Source organism: Taeniopygia guttata, chromosome 8, assembly GCF_048771995.1.
Source record: "Taeniopygia guttata chromosome 8, bTaeGut7.mat, whole genome shotgun sequence".
Taxonomy (NCBI): Eukaryota; Metazoa; Chordata; class Aves; order Passeriformes; family Estrildidae; genus Taeniopygia; species Taeniopygia guttata.
In genome coordinates this window covers 40,685-56,644 of record NC_133033.1, presented here as the reverse complement: position 1 = coordinate 56,644, position 15,960 = coordinate 40,685, and the positions used below count along the sequence as shown (strand labels likewise).

General features: G+C 48.4%; 1 long non-coding RNA gene across 1 annotated transcript; it reads left to right on the top strand.

Moving 5' to 3' along the window:
* Window positions 1–12,571: 12,571 nt before the first annotated feature.
* Window positions 12,572–14,996, top strand: LOC121470339 (uncharacterized). The gene is made up of 5 exons (XR_012057235.1): window positions 12,572–12,629; window positions 12,844–13,013; window positions 13,122–13,893; window positions 13,981–14,309; window positions 14,390–14,996. It is a non-coding gene; the product is annotated as an uncharacterized lncRNA (long non-coding RNA).
* The last annotated feature ends 964 nt before the right edge of the window (window positions 14,997–15,960 follow it).

The window sequence follows — 15,960 nt, the reverse complement described above, 5'->3', positions numbered from 1 at the left end:
GGTTCACAGGGCAGAGCAGTTCCGGTGTGTGTCCTGTCACTTGTCTCTGGTGCACTCTGTGTTGTTTGGGTCTCTCAGTCCTTTCTTCTCCTCGAGAGCTCTCCCTCCCTGTCACGTCCCCTCGTTTGTCACGTCCCGTCCTGTGTCACGGGTGTCTGCACATATTTGTCCCGGCCATGCTCTGCCCTGCTGCATAGCCTGGCCAGTCCATAAGGTGATGTTCGTCACTAAGGTTTGGCCACAGACCATCCCCAGGCCAGGGTTTTTTTCTGTATCTGTACTTGCATTTGTATCTGTTGTTTCCATGTGTTTTGCTGAAGTGTAAATAAAAAAATTCATTCAGTGAAGTTGAATCAACCCTAGTAATGATGCCCCTGCTCCCTCACCTTCCAGCTTTGGCTCCTGTCTTTCTTTGGTGTGGTTTAGTAATTTTTTTTTTCACTGTATTTCTTCCTTTGCTTCTCATCTTACTTTTCTATTTCTGACTTCATTTCTGTCTGTCCCTAACTCTGTGTTTCTATTTCTCACTGTTTCTAACTCTGTCTCTCTGCTTCTCTATTTCCCGCTATTTCTTTTTTTTCTTTCTTTCTCTGTTTCCAACTATTTCTTTTTCTCTCTATAGTTTATACTTTACTCTTTCTTTTTCTCTCTAGCTTTAACTCTTTTTTCCTCTTTTTTACTCTCACTCTTTCTTTTTCACCCTAACCCTGCTCATTTTTCACTCTTTTTGTTTTCACTGTTTGCCACTGTTTTCATAGTTCTTTTTTTTCTGTCTCTCTTTTTCTCTCCAACTTCAACTTTCTTTAACCCTTTGTTTCTCTCTATTTCTACCTTTATTTCTAACTCTGCTTTCCTTTCTAGCTTTAAAAAAGAACAGCAGTAAAAACTTTCAGGCTCCCTGGGAGTAAAAAAAAAAAACCAAACAAACCTTTAAATAATTATTTAAAGAAAATTATTTAATCCCTGGGAGCCTGAAATTTTCTACTGCTGCACCAGACATACAGTTTTTCTTCTTTTTCCTAATAGATATAGGGCTCCTAATTAGCGATCCAGCTGGCAGGTAGCAGTAGCAATATGCAGAAACCAGTATTCCCATCAAGCCCACCAGATGAATAATGATACGACCAAGAGTTCATCATGTTGAAACATAAATTTTAAGGGATTTAGAGATTTTAGAGCAGCCAAGATTTTAGTTAAAGACAAGCCTTACTAGAGTTAATTAAAATAAATGAGTAGGCCTTGATAAAGTTAAGAGTGAGTAGTTAACTAGTAATTGATTGCCTGTCAGCACAATGTTTAGTTAGCTGGGTTAATAATGAAGAATATAGAAACTGATAAATAGCTTTTAAGAGCATAAGACAATTGTGGGCCTCCTCTGTTCTGAAATCAAATTAAGACAAGGAATGGAAGTTCTACCAAGAGTTCATTTGTCATATTTGCATTGAAACGGTAGAAAGGCCAGAGCAAGGAAGACTTCATTTAATTCCACATTTTGGGACTCATCCCCATGAAAGGGACCACTGACCCATTTCAGGGAACAAACGTCATGCTTAATAGCTTTTGAAATGATTAGCATATGAAGCAAGGAATGGGATGTACCAAAATGAATAGGTATTTGTATTTTCGGTATTCAGTACTTGTATGGACAAAACGGCTCTTTAATCACTTGGAAAGTGCGGTGTGTATTTGGGAACTATCCCACACGCTGCTGGGTGTCGAATAAACATACACTTTCTAACTTCAAACTGTTAGAGAGTTTTTGTCTGTCACAGTTGGATATCGGTACTAGATCAATATCCATATTTTTATTTTAATAAATGCACACACAAGGATAGAATTGCACAAACAGGCGCTCTGCCCCCACAGCCGGCAGCGCGCCAACCCCTCGGTCTCGCAGCGCCACCTGCCGGTGCAATTTGCGCACTGCACCCACGCCTCCCTCTGGCCCGCCCCTGCGTCGCGTCACCGCGTGACGTCACTGCATCGGTGCCCCGACCCCTCCCCTTGCACCGCCCCCAGCGCCTCAGAAAAGACCCCAAGCATTAGTCGCCCCGACAGCCGCCTGCCCGAAATTCCGACACCAATCCCGCACTCCAAAAACAATCCCGCGCGGCGTCCTCTGGTGCGGGTGCACCGGAACAACACCACGGCACGCAGGGCTTGCGGAGGGCACACAAAAAACCGCCAAAAACCGCAAAAATCGACCCCGTCCCGAAAATCGCCATCTTTGCCCCATCACGTGATTTTCTGGGCGCGGCCATTTTCGAATCAGTCACGTGACGTATTGGGCGCCGCCATTTAACACCTCATTACATGACTACACAGGCGCCGCCATCTTTGTCTCATCACGTGATGTAGTACGCGCCGCCATATTTGCTTCCATCACGTGATGCACTGGCGCCGCCATATTTTCCTCCATCACGTGATGCCGTAAGCGCCGCCACCATCGCCCCGTCACGTGACGCCGTGGGCGCCGCCATTTTCTAGGGTTACTGTTGTTTTTAAGTTTAATTTTAGAGGTATTATTAATATTAGATTTATTTGAGGTTAGGGTTAGGTTAGGATTAGGGTAAGGGTTTGTTTTTCAGTAAGGATTTAGGGTTCAGTTTAGGGTAAGGCTTTGAGGCAGGGGCAGCTTGGGTCTGAGACACATCCTTTGCCATTCGGATTTTTTGCAGGCAGCTGCCACCTCAGGGTCACAGGCCCCTGAGCACAAACAGCGGCCCTTTTCCCTGGGTTCCTTATGTCTGTTTGCAGCAGGTATTTGGCATTGCCTCAGCAAGCAGAATTTTATTCTGCTGCAGCTTTTGTCTGTCAGATATGTGGTGCCCCCCCTACCCTCACCTTCTCCCCTCACCCCATTCTTCTCTGTCCCTGTCTCCCCCCCTCACCCCTATCTGTACTTCCAGCCCCCCCATCCTACTCTCTCTTCACCCTTCACCCCTCCCCATCCTGCCCCTGCCCCATCCCACACTGCCCCCACCGCCCACCTGTGATTCCCAGCAGCACCACATGGGAGCCCAAACTTGTGGCGATAGTGCAGCCCTCACAGTAGGACAACACCAAAATAAAACATGCAGGGATGACATCTGTGGGCTGCACGGTGTCACAAAGGGACCTGGGGCTGAGGGCAGGGGGCTGGAGGGTGGCACAGAGGGTGGGGGCAGCTGAGAGGCAGAAGGTGTCTGTAGGAGTAAAAAGGGGGGCACAGAGATGCTGAGAGGCTGCGGTGGGGGGCTGGAGGGTGGCACAGAGGGTGGGGGCAGCTGAGAGGCAGAAGGTGTCCATAGGAGTAAAAAGGGGGGCACAGAGATGCTGAGAGGCTGCGGTGGGGATCTGGAGGGTGACACAAGGAGGCTGAGGGGCAGAAGGGGTCTGTAGGAGTAAAAAGGGGGGCTCCAGGGTGGCACAGAGACACTGAGAGGTTGCAGTGGGGGAATGGAGGGTGACACAAGGAGGTTGAGAGGCAGGGGGTGCCTTGAGGACAAAGTGGGGGGTACCTGAGGGTGACAGGTGAACCAGCCCTCACACCACCCTTAACCTCACCCTAAAAACCACCCCTCCCTGGGTGGGGAGTGCACGGTGGAGGTTAGGGGGCCAAGGGACAGTGTTGGGGGCTTGGGGTGGCACACAGACATTGCGGGCTGAGGGGCAAATAAGGGGGACTTGACAAGTGGAGAGCTGACACTGAGGGTTAGGGGTACAAAGGACAAGACATAGGGTACCAGGAAGGCTTAGGGTACAGCAGCAGCCCTCACCCCAGCCCTAAGCTCACCCCAATCAGCATCCCTAGAACACCAGTTTTCTCCAACAGCTGCTACAGGCAGTGACCCTAATGCTGGGACAGCCCCGGAACCCCCCCAGCAGATGCAGGCAGTGACTTTAATTAAAAGGTAGGGATGATGTTTGCTGGCTAGAGAGCGACTGGTAGAGCCTGGGGACTGAGCACTTTTTTTAGGGTTTTTTTTTTGGGTTTTTTTTTTTTTTTTTAGTGTGTTTAAAGGATATTTGAGGGTTTTCTCACAGGAGCTTTTTAGGAACTTTCTGGGAACATTTAGGATACCTTTAGGACTTTTTCAGGGCTTTAAAAAGATTTTTTTAAGGTATTTTAAGGGCTTTCTTAGAACTAATTAGAATTTTAAGTGGGTTTTTTGGGGGGGGGCTGTTCTTGGGTTTTTTTTAGGACTATTTAAAATTGTTTAGGGCTTTTTTAGGACTATTGGGGGTATGTGGAGGGCTCCTACGACTCGGGTCTTTTTAGGTTTCTTGAGGGAAGTTTAATGGATTTTAAGGTCTTATCAGTGTGTTTTAAGGATTTTGGGGCTGTTTTTAGAGCTCTTTTAAGAATATTTAGCCTTTTTTTAAAGGTTCTTTGGGGATTTTTAGGGGTGTTTTAGGGGTTTTTTCAAGTAGGGTATTTTTATTGTATTTTAAGGGTATTCTGAGGCTATTTTTATGTTTTTGTGGGGGTTTTAAGAAATTTTGAAGATGAGGGGTTTTTTGGGTGTTTTTATGGGTTTTTAGGGTCTTTTCATGGCATAGAGGCTGAAGGGCAGCTTGAGGGGCACTGTGTGCGCTTGAGGGTGACAGAGGCTGGGAGCTGAGGGAGGAACAGGGGGAGGGGACAGTGGGTGACACAGAGAGATGCTGAGGGGGGCAGCGGCAGCTGGAGGGTGACACAGAAGCTGGGGGATGAGGGGCAAAGGAGAGGGATTCAGGGTGGCACACAGGAGCTGAGGGGCAGCTGAGAGGGGCCTTGAGGGGCAAAGGGGGGCTTGAGGGTGACACACAGAGCCTGAGGGCTGGGGGGCAGAGGGAGGGGTTGAGGAGTAAAGGGAGAGAGTTTGAGGGCTGGACAGTCTAGTGGAGATCAGGGCTACAGGGTACAGCTTAGGAGGCAAGTTAGGGTACAGGTGCATCACCCCTCACCCTAGCCCTAACCTCACCCTAAGCAGCCTTTTCCCTTTTCACCCCTAACAACAGCAGCGCAACACAGCAAGCCTCGCAGCGAGACCACACCGGAACACGGCAGCAACCCTCGCACCAGGACAACGCCAGAACCCTCAGAGGACAACAGGACCCGCTGCAAAAAGGTAGGGATGACAACTGTGGGCCAGAGAGCAACAGGAAGGGGCTTGGAGGCTGAGCAGGCTTCCTTGAGTAGTTTTTTTGCAGGACTATTAGGAATATTTAGGGGATATTTGAAGGCTTTTTAGGACTTGTCTGGTGTCTTTTAGAGTATTGTTACACCTTCCTAATGGCTATTTTAGAATTCCTTGGTGCATTTTTAGGGTCAGGATGTGGGTCAGACGGGATGCCCGCTGAAAATGCCGAGTACTACTGGAATGCAGTGGAATGCTTTGGGAAGGTGCCGGTGGAGGGCCAGCGGGTCAGGTGTCATGCTGCTGGTCTGAAGGTTGTGAATTCTGAGCAAAGCAAGGTGGTTGTGGTTAGGGTTATATGGTGGCAGATTTCTCCAGGAGAAATCCAGACAGAAAAAATCAAGCCCCAAGCTTTGTACCGTCAGTTTGCAACAGGTATTCAGCATGAAAAAAACCCCCGAGTACTTGGGGGTGGGAGATTTGGACTGGGAGTAATCCTGCACCGTTTTGACATTGAGGAGGCAAAAGGAAACTTGGGACCTGACAACCCAGGGGGGTCACAGGGCCCTGGGAATGAATGAGGGATATCTACATTGCGAAAGCAAATTCAGCAGCCCAGGTTCCTGGTGTCAGTTTGCAGGGCTCCCTTGGGATTGTCAGGGCAGCACAAGTTTGAGGCGGTGGCAGCTCGGGTCCGGGACACATCCTTCGATGTTCGGATTTTCTATATTCAGCCGCCCGCTCGGGGCCACAGGGCCCTGAGCACAAACTCCGGCCCTTTTCCCTGGGAAACAAAACTCACCAGTCCAGGTTCCTGATGTCATTTTGCGAGTTGTGCTTGGGATTTTCAAGGCAACCCCTGGTCAACGTGTTAGCGTTCAGGAACACACATAGTTATGGGATATGATTATATGCAGGTGCTTTTATTGAGAGCTCTGAGAACCAGGGGTACAGACCCACATCTGACTCCAACATGGCTTTTGAGCTGAACGTATTTCATATTCTATCATTATATAACTTACATATTAATTATTAAACTTATATTGTTCTATTGTATACATTGACATGAGTTTCTCATGATCTTTCTTAGGTCCCTGACCACAGTTTCTCATGATTATTCTTACGACTAAACAATAATTATATTTAATTACTAAACAATCATCACATCTAACAACTATATCATTTATCATGTACTAGCTACACAGGTGAAGTTCTAGTAAGGTACGAAATCTTCCTGTACTTAGGGTGTTTATTTTCTTTTCAGGGCCTACTAAGCTTAATTTGCCTTTTAACCCTAAATCCCCATGATTTTAAACCCTTTTACTATCAGACATGGGGGCAGCTTGGGTCCAGAACAAATCCTTCTCCATTCAGATTTTCATGGGGCGGCCCTTCTTTCATGGCCCCTGGCTCGTGGACTCTATCACAGGCCCTTTTCTCTGTGAAACATAGCTCACCCTCCCCGGTTCCTGATGTCAGTTTAGAGGAGGTGCTTCTTCTTCCAGGGCAGGCAGAATTCTTGCTGGCAGCAGTTTTGCTCCAGGATAAATCCCGTGCCATTCAGAACGAGACATAGGAAATCACTCAAAGCCACAGGCCTCGTGACCCGACCTCTGCCATTTTTCCCTGTAAAACCAACCTCACCCTCCCCGCGCGACGATGTCTGTTCACTGGAGGCGTGCTGCTCTCCAAAGGCAGCAAGAGTTCCTGGTGTTGGCAGATGCGGTGTCTGAGAAAACGTTCACCGTTTGCAATTTCGGAAGCACATGAAATGAAAGTCTGGCACCCTATTGTTTAAGGGTTAGACAAAGGGCTGCGTAGGGGAGGGAACACCCTACAGGACCTTTCTTCACCTCATCCCCCACTCTTAGGTGTAGTAGCTCCCCACTTGACGAGCTGCTTTCAGTGCAGTTACCTGGGCACACCTGGGAGCTGCTAATCCAGAGGGGCTAACAGGGATATCCCAAGTGTCCCTACAGGAACTACGATCGGAACATCCAGCAGGGACCGGGGAGCAGCCGGACCCACCTGAGCACGGAGCATCCCTTTGAGAAAATGCCGAGGGAAGAGACCTCTTGCCAAGGGGCAGCACCCGAGCAGGCCGGGCAACATGTGGGGTTCCACGGGAGAGCTTTCAACTTTCCCCTTTTATTGCGTCAGTCCCTCCCTAGAACCCCCAGACCTTCCACAGCACTCCCAGAAAAGACAGGGATTATGAAGAGAGAAAGGGTTTAAATTATGGGAAAAAGCTTCCTTTTCCATTATTTCTTGTGTTCAAAGCGTGAGGGAATGCACTTCCCCTCCAATTTTAATGGTCTCAGTTGAAAGAATCCCTGCCTTTTCTATGTTGTTAGGGGAGTTAATTGATAAGGAATTCCCATTTTCCATTATTTTCCAGTTTAAAAAGAAGGGGAAAATCTTGAAAACGTTTTTTATGGGTTTGAATTAAGGGTAACACTTTTTGTTGTCCTAAGGCTTAAATTGAGGGGGAAGCCCAGCTAGCCCTCTTTCTTAAAGGTTTGAATTGAGGGTAACATCCCTCAGTCTTTGTTACTGGAGAGATTTAAAGCGAGGAAAACTTCTGTTTTCCCAATATTCTAGGGGATTAAATAAAAGGGCAGAAGCCATTTATTTGCCATTGTATCCATTTCAGTGGAGGTAACTTCCCCATTTCCTCATTTTAAAGGATTCACTTGAAGGAGCCTCTTCTAAAATGCTTTTTCAGCATTTTAAGGGTTTAAAACTACCTTTCAGGGCACTTCTTTCTGTGCCCTAGGACTAAATATCTCAGGGAAAGGCAAGCCTAGCATGTACTTAACCTTTATACTGCCCAGGAGCCTATTTTTTTTTTTTCTTATTTTTATTTATAATGTAGTTAGCCCTAATTAGTAGCCCCAAGGAGGCTTAGACTGTTCATATAATTAGTATTCTTCTCTACTGTTGTTATCGCGCTGCTGCGGTAGTGCGGAGGAAGGGATTTAGAAAGGCCTTGGGAATTGGAAACTGAGGAAAAGATACATTTAGGTATGAGGAAAAGATACATTTATGTATGCCCCATTGTTTCGGGAAAGTTTCGCTTCAGCACCTTTCTGTAAACCCCCTTCTCCCCACCCCTGAGAAGTTCCCATTGGACCTGACCCATGGGGTGGTTCTGATGAGCCCATGCTGGACACTGTCTCTATTGTTTAGACCTTATCTCCTCATTTTGCTGTTTAAAACTGTATCTGGGCAGTAGCCCAGGGTCTTTTGTCCCTGCAACCGTTCAGGCAATACAATCTCTCTTGACCGCAAACAATTGACCTCTCTTTGTCTCTTTATCTCGACTCCTTGCGGTGATCGAGGCGCCACAGCCGCTCGGACCATGCTAACCCAGCCGCTGCCCGGTAAGCCCAGCGGAGCGGGACCGCGGCAAACCCCGGTCCCCAAAGGGGACAGCTAGCCTGAGAGGTCCCGGGGGGTGGGGGAGGGACGGGGGACAGCCACAAGTGACCCCCGAAAGCCGCACTCTACCCTTAGTCTCATGTTGAGTACCACTTAGTAGTCACTGAGGAATAATTAAAGAAGTTGATAGCAAATTACCCCACTTATCTAGATATGCTGCCAAAATACAAAGTTTTATTTCTTACCAGTTTTCTTGCTCTTTTGCTCCAAGTAGATGTAGCAAAAAAGAAAGCGCTGTCATTTCCCTGAAGAGTTTTATTCTATATCCAGCCCTTTATTCCCCTTGAATTCAAATCAGAGGAGCCAAACAGCTGTAGCTGCTCTGAAGGCCTTTATACCCGGTGGGGTTTGCCCCCTCCCTTTTCCTGGGTGTCATGGGAATGAGAGGCGGGCCCAATCAGGGGTATATTAACCCCAGGCTTTGCCAAGAGGCTTCATTCCCTCTCTGGGATCAGCTGGGGTAAGAGCTCTCCTCTCATTTTGGTGAAGAGTCTCTTTCTGATTAGCTTGTTCTCTTCAGGTGCTTTTGGGCTTCTAATGCAACAGAGGCTTTGAAGATACTGTGAAGAAAATGATGCTGAACACAGGGAGTATTTAATTTCACAATTTGGGGTTGTGTATTTGGGGGTGGTGAAGTGCTTTTGTGATCTCTGATTTGTTTTTTGTTGCTTTTTTGGTTTTTTTTAGGAGGAGTGCAACTTCCTGTAATTCCAGGTTGTGTTGAGTACAACATTTTTACAGCAGGTTCATCATGTCACAGAAGGGATCTGCCCTGTGTCAAAGATGCTGTCTAAAATTGAGGTTTCAGATGAGTTGAGGATTGTGGCTAGGAGTGGGAGAGTGAGCAGGGTACCCAGTTAAGAGTTATCATGGTGGGGGTTTGCAGGCAGTAGGGTGAGAAATGGTGTCTATTTGCAAGGCTTTTCACAAGCTTAGCTGAGGCATTCATGTGTCATACAGCACACAAGCTTATCCGCTGAACTCACAGAAATGCCATGTAACTTTGCCTCTCTAACCCAGGTGCCACACGTAATAACAGCCAAACCTTAGACTAGGGATGGAGCTGGAGACTTGAGCACCCAGGCACACTCAGGAGAGGATAAGTATCTGACTTGCTGGGATTTGGCCCACATAACACTAAACTCAACCATTGATTTTCCCGTTCTTTATTCTAGCTGACTAAGAGGCTAACAGGCAATCCCCTCCGAGGCAGACTCATTTCAGGTCCAACGTGGATTTGCATTTCCAGTCATCCAAAAGATAAGTCAGGGCCACGGCCTGGGGATGGGAGCAGTGGCCTCCTTCTGCAACAATGGGGATTTGCATCCCCAGATATGTGCAAGATGAGTCAAGGGCTACAACCCACAGAGGGAAAGGAAGAAAGGTACCAGGTTGGGATTCCCCCGGAGGGGATTTTGAGTCAGGTTTGGAAATGGGGATGTCCAAGAAGCGTCCCCTTAGGCCACCTAAAGGGAAAGTGTCTGTTTTGATCTCAGTGCTGAGGTGAGCAGGGCAGAGCAGTTCTGGTGTGTGTCTTGTCAGTTGTCTCTGGTGCACTCTGTGTTCTTTGGGTCTCTCGGTCCTTTTTTCTCATTGAAAGCTCTCTCTCCCTGTCCTGTCCCCTCGTTTGTCACATCCTGTCCTGTGTCACGGGTGTCTGCACATATTTGTCCTGGAGCTGCTCTGCCCTGCTGCATAGCCTGTAATAGCACAAGTCCTGGGGACTTGAAATTTGTAATGCAGGGCATAGTTGAGCTCTAGATTGTATTAGGAGATTGACGTAAGACATTTGGTGCTGTTAAGTTGTCCTGTAGCCGTTCAACACTAGTCCTAACTTCCTTTCAGATGCAGACAATTCAAATCAGTGCCAGAGGGCCCCAGCCTGGGGGAGGTTGTTGCTATGAGCAGGTCTGTCATTGTTTGTATTTGCAGGGGAAGCTTAAATGGTGACTGTGTTACAGAGGTGTTTTTTGCCTTTATTTCTAGGAGGTCCAGGCAGATAGCAGCAGTCAAGGCCAAGTGTCCAAGGTGAGCAGTGGACAGAAGCAGTTGTTTTTGCTCAACTTTCAGTTTTTGGTGCATCTGTAAGCATCCATTCTTATTTTTGTTCTTTAGGGAATCGGCTCGGAGTACACATACCTCTGTCACCACCAGGCTGATGGACTAGGTTTCACGCACTTGTGATCTCGCTGAAAGTATTACAGGGCCCTGTGACGGAGTCTTCGAATTTTGCATTTCAAGGTCCCATCTGGGTAACCCAGAGGAGTGGCCGAGGAGTAGCGGTAATGCAGGGAGGTAGGGAGGAGCAAAGATGGTCCACTCATGTTTCAGCATAGCCACATCACCTTGTCTCCACTTAATCTAGGTGTACCCTGAGATGATGGCGTCGGCCTCCAAGCTCACCTGAACTCTGTGGCCCAAGCATTCTGAGGAGATGGTGAGTAGCAGAATTATCAGGTTATGGCCGATGTGCTGTTACAGTTGTGCAGTGATGTTTGGTTTTCTTTGTCTTGGCAGACCAAGAGAGAGCAGCCTGTTGACCACTGGAATTTTCCAGGCAGGCAGGAGGCCTCCTTCTGCACCTGATGGGGATTTGCATCCCCAGATATGTGCAAGTTAACTCAAGGGCTACAACCCACAGAGGGGATGGGAGAGAGGTACCGGGTTGGGACTCCCCAGGGGGTTTTTGAGTCAGTTTTGGAGATGGGGATGTTTAAGAAGCGTCCCCTTAGGCTACCTAAAGGGAAAATGTCTGTTTTGATCTCAGTGCTGAGGTGCACAGGGCAGAGAAGTTCTGGTGTGTGTCCTGTCACTTGTCTCTGGTGCACTCTGTGTTCTTTGGGTCTCTCGGTCCTTTCTTCTCATCAAAAGCTCTCTCTCCCTCTCCTGTCCCCTAGTTTTTTTTTTCAGTTATTTTTGCTCAGGTTTCAGTTTTTGGTGCGACTCTAAGCATCCTTTCTCATTTTTTGTGATTTAGGCAATACAGTTGGAATACGCCAAGCCCCCATCACCAACCAGCTGATGCACTCTGTTTCCTGTGCTTGTGAGTCCTCTGGAAGTATTTTAGGACTCTGAGATGAAGCTTTAAATTTTGTATTGCAAGATGGCATCTGGGTAACCTTTGGCAATGGCCGAGGAGTTGCAGTGAGTCACCGAGGTAGGGAAGGGGAGCCAAGGTCCTCTTAGGTTTCAGAAATGCCAAGTCACTTTGTCTCTTCTTAACCCAGGCAGGACCTGCGATGATGGTGTCAGCCTCTGTACGTGGCCAAAGTGTGCGGCCCGAGCAACCGGGCACTCTGAGGAGAATGGTGAGTAGCAGAATTGCTGGGTTTTTTCCATGGTGCAGCTAAGATCATGCAGTGATGTTTGGTGTTCTTGATTGTAGCTGAGCAAGGGACCGCAGCCCGGTGACCACAGGACCTTCCCAGCAGGCGAGGCAGCCTTCTCAACCCCAGATGCTGGAGAGATAAGTCGAGGGCTAAGGCCCACAGAGGGGAATCAGCTTTGTGGGTGGGGATGTGCAAGAAGTGCCCCTCTAGGCCACTTAAGGGGAAAGTGTCTGTTTAGACCACAGTGCTGAGGTGCACAGGGCAGAGCAGTTCCGGTGTGTGTCCTGTCACTTGTCTCTGGTGCGTTCTGTGTTCTTTGGGTCTCTCGGTCCTTGCAGACATTGTTCTCATTGAAAGCTCTCTCTCCCTGTCCTGTCCCCTGGTTTGTCACATCCTGTCTGTTGTCACGGGTGTCTGCCCACATTTGTCCCACAACTGCTCTGCCCTGCTGCATAGCTTGTAACAGCACAAGTTCTGGGGACTTGAAATTTGTATTGGGAGATTGCCATAACAATTTTGGTGCTGTTAGGTTTTCCTGCAGCCTTTTGACACTAGTTCTAACTTCCTTTCAGATGCAGACAGTTCAAATCTGTGGCAGAGGGCACCAGTCCTGGGTGAAGAACTTCCAATGAGCAGGTCGGTCATTGTTTGCATTTGCAGGGGAAGCGTAAATGGGTGACTGTGTTACAGCGGTGTTCTTTGCCTTTATTTTTAGGAGGTCCAGACAGATAGCAGCAGTCAAGGCCCAGGGTGCCAGGTGAGCAGTGGACAGAAGCAGTTGTTTTTGCTTGGGTTTCAGTTTTTGGTGCAACTGTAAGCATCCATTCTTGTTTGTGTACTTTGGGGAATCCCCTCAGAGTATGCATAGCATCTGTCACCAACTGGCCGATGGACTGAGTTTCCTGTGCTTTATGAGACCTCTGGAAGTATAGCAGGACTCTGTGATGAAGCCTAAAAATTTTGTATTTCAGGGTCCCACCCTGGTAGCCCAGAGGAATGGACAAGGAATTGCGGTCAGTCGGGGAGGTAGGGACGAGGAGCGTGGGTACACTCAAGTTTCAGCAATGCCACGTCACCCCCTCTCCACTTAACCTCTCTGTACCCGGAGATGATGCTGTCAGCCTCCAAGCACACCTGAGGGGTATGACCTGGGCATTCTGAGGAGGATGGTGAGTAGCAGAATTATCAGGTTTTGGCCGATGTGTTGCTAAGACTGTGCACTGATGTTTGGTTTTCTTTCTCTGGGCAGACCAAGAGGTGACAGCTGGAACTTACCGGACAGGCAGACAGCCTTCTTCTGCAGCCAACAGGGATTTGCATCCCAGATGCATGCAAGATAAGTGGAGGGTTATGACCCACAGAGAGTTTGGAGGTGGGGTGCCAGGTTGGGACTTTCTAGAAGAGGTTTTTGTGTCTGTTTTAGAGATGGGGATGTCCAAGAAGCATCCCCTTAGGTCACCTGAAGGAAAGTGTCTGTTTTGATCTCTGTGCTGAAGTGCACAGGGCAGAGCAGTTCCGGTGTGTGTCCTGTCACTTGTCTCTGGTGCACTCTGTGTTCTTTGGGTCTCTCGGTCCTTTCTTCTCATCAAAAGCTCTCTCTCCCTCTCCTGTCCCCTAGTTTGTCACGTCCTGTCCCGTGTCACGGGTATCTGCACATATTCATCCCGGAGCTGCTCTGCCCTGCTGCATAGCCTGTAATAGCACAAGTCCTGTGGACTTGAAATTTGTAATGCAGGGTGTAGTTGGGCTCTAGACTGGATTAAGAGATTGCCATAACATGTTTGGTACTGTTAAGTTTTTCTGCAGCTGTTTGACACTAGTCCTATCTTCCTTTCAGATGCAGACAGTTCAAATCTGTGGCAGTGGGTTCCAGTCCTGGGTGAGGAACATCCAATGAGCAGGTCAGTCATTGTTTGCATTTGCAGGGGAAGCCTTAATGGTGACTGTGTTACAGCGGTGTTCTTTGCCTTTATTTTTAGGAAGTCCAGGCAGATAGCAGCAGTCAAGGCCCAGTGTGCCAGGTGAGCAGTGGAGAGAAGCAGTTGTTCTTGCTCAGGTTTCAGTTTTTGGTGCAACTGTAAGCATGCTTTTTTGTTTGTGTGCTTTAGGGAATCCACTGCGAGTATGCCAAGCCCTTGTCACCAGCTGGCCGATGGACCGGGTTTCCTGCACTTATGAGCCCTCTGGAAGTATTACAGGTCCCTGTGATGAAGCCTACTGGTTTTGTATTTCAAGGTCCCCTCCTGGTAGCCCAGAGGACTGGCCGAGGAGTTGCAGTGAGTCGGTGAGGTAGGGAGGAGTGAGAGTCCACTCGAGTTTCAGCAATGCCATGTAACGTTGTCTCCACTTAACCTAGCTGTACCCTGCAATGACGGCGTCAGAATCCAAGCAGACCTGAAGCATCCAGGCCAAGTACATGTCCATTTTGAGGAGAATGGTGAGTAGCAAAATTATCAGGTTTTGGCAGATGTGCTGTTAAGACTGTGTACTGATGTTTGGTTTTCTTTCTCTTGGCAGACCAAGAGGTGACAGCTGGAACTTACCAGACAGGCAGACGGCCTTTTTCTGCAGCCAACAGGGATTTGCATCCCCAGATGAATGCAAGATAAGTGGAGGGTTATAACCCACAGTGAGGATGGAGGTGGGGTGCCAGGTTGGGACTTTCTAGAAGAGATTTTTGTGTCTGTTTTAGAGATGGGGATGTCCAAGAAGCATCGCCTTAGGTCACCTAAAGGGAAAGTGTCTGTTTTGATCTCTGTGCTGAGGTGCACAGGGCAGAGCATTTCCGGTGTGTGTCCTGTCACTTGTCTCTGGTGCACGCTGTGTTCTTTGGGTCTCTCGGTCCTTTCTTCTCATCAAAAGCTCTCTCTCCCTCTCCTGTCCCCTAGTTTGTCACGTCCTGTCACGGGTGTCTGCACATATTCATCCTGGAGCTGCTCTGCCCTGCTGCATAGCCTGTAATAGCACAAGTCCTGTGGACTTGAAATTTGTAATGCAGGGTGTAGTTGGGCTCTAGACTGGATTAAGAGATTGCCATAACATGTTTGGTACTGTTAAGTTTTTCTGCAGCTGTTTGACACTAGTCCTATCTTCCTTTCAGATGCAGACAGTTCAAATCTGTGGCAGTGGGTTCCAGTCCTGGGTGAGGAACTTCCAATGTGCAGGTCAGTCATTGTTTGCATTTGCAGGGGAAGCCTTAATGGTGACTCTATTACAGTGGTGTTCTTTGCCTTTATTTTTAGGAAGTCCAGGCAGATAGCAGCAGTCAAGGCCCATTGTGCCAGGTGAGCAGTGGAGAGAAGCAGTTGTTCTTGCTCAGGTTTCAGTTTTTGGTGCAACTGTAAGCATGCTTTTTTGTTTGTGTGCTTTAGGGAATCCACTGCGAGTATGCCAAGCCCTTGTCACCAGCTGGCCGATGGACCGGGTTTCCTGCACTTATGAGCCCTCTGGAAGTATTACAGGTCCCTGTGATGAAGCCTACTGGTTTTGTATTTCAAGGTCCCCTCCTGGTAGCCCTGAGGAATGGCTGAGGAATTGTGGTGAGTTGGGGAGGTTGGGAGGAGGAGCGAGGGTTCTTGTAAGTTTCAGCAATGCCGTGTCACCTTGTCTCCACTTAACCTAGGTGTACCCTGTGATGAAGGCGTCGGCCTCCTCCAAGCACGCCTGAGGTGCGTGGCCCGAGGTTTCTTAGGACACGGTGAGTAGCAGAATTGTCAGGTTTTGGCCGATGTGCTGTTAAGGTTGTGCAGTGATGTTTGTTTTTCTTTGTCTTGTCAGACCAAGAGAGAAGAGCCTGGTGACAACTGGAATTTCCCAGACCGGCAGGAGGCCTCCTTCTGCACCTGATGAGGATTTGCATCCCCAGATATGTGCAAGATAAGTCGAGGGTTACGACCCACAGAGGGGATGGAAGAGAGGTGCCAGGTTGGGACTCCGCAGGAGGGGTTTTTGTGTCTGTTTTAGAGATGGGGATGTCCAAGAAGCATCCCCTTAGGTCACCTAAAGCGCGAGTGTCTTTTTTGATCTCTGCTGAGGTGCACAGGGCAGAGCAGTTCCGGTGTGTGTCCTGTCACTTGTCTCTGGTGCAC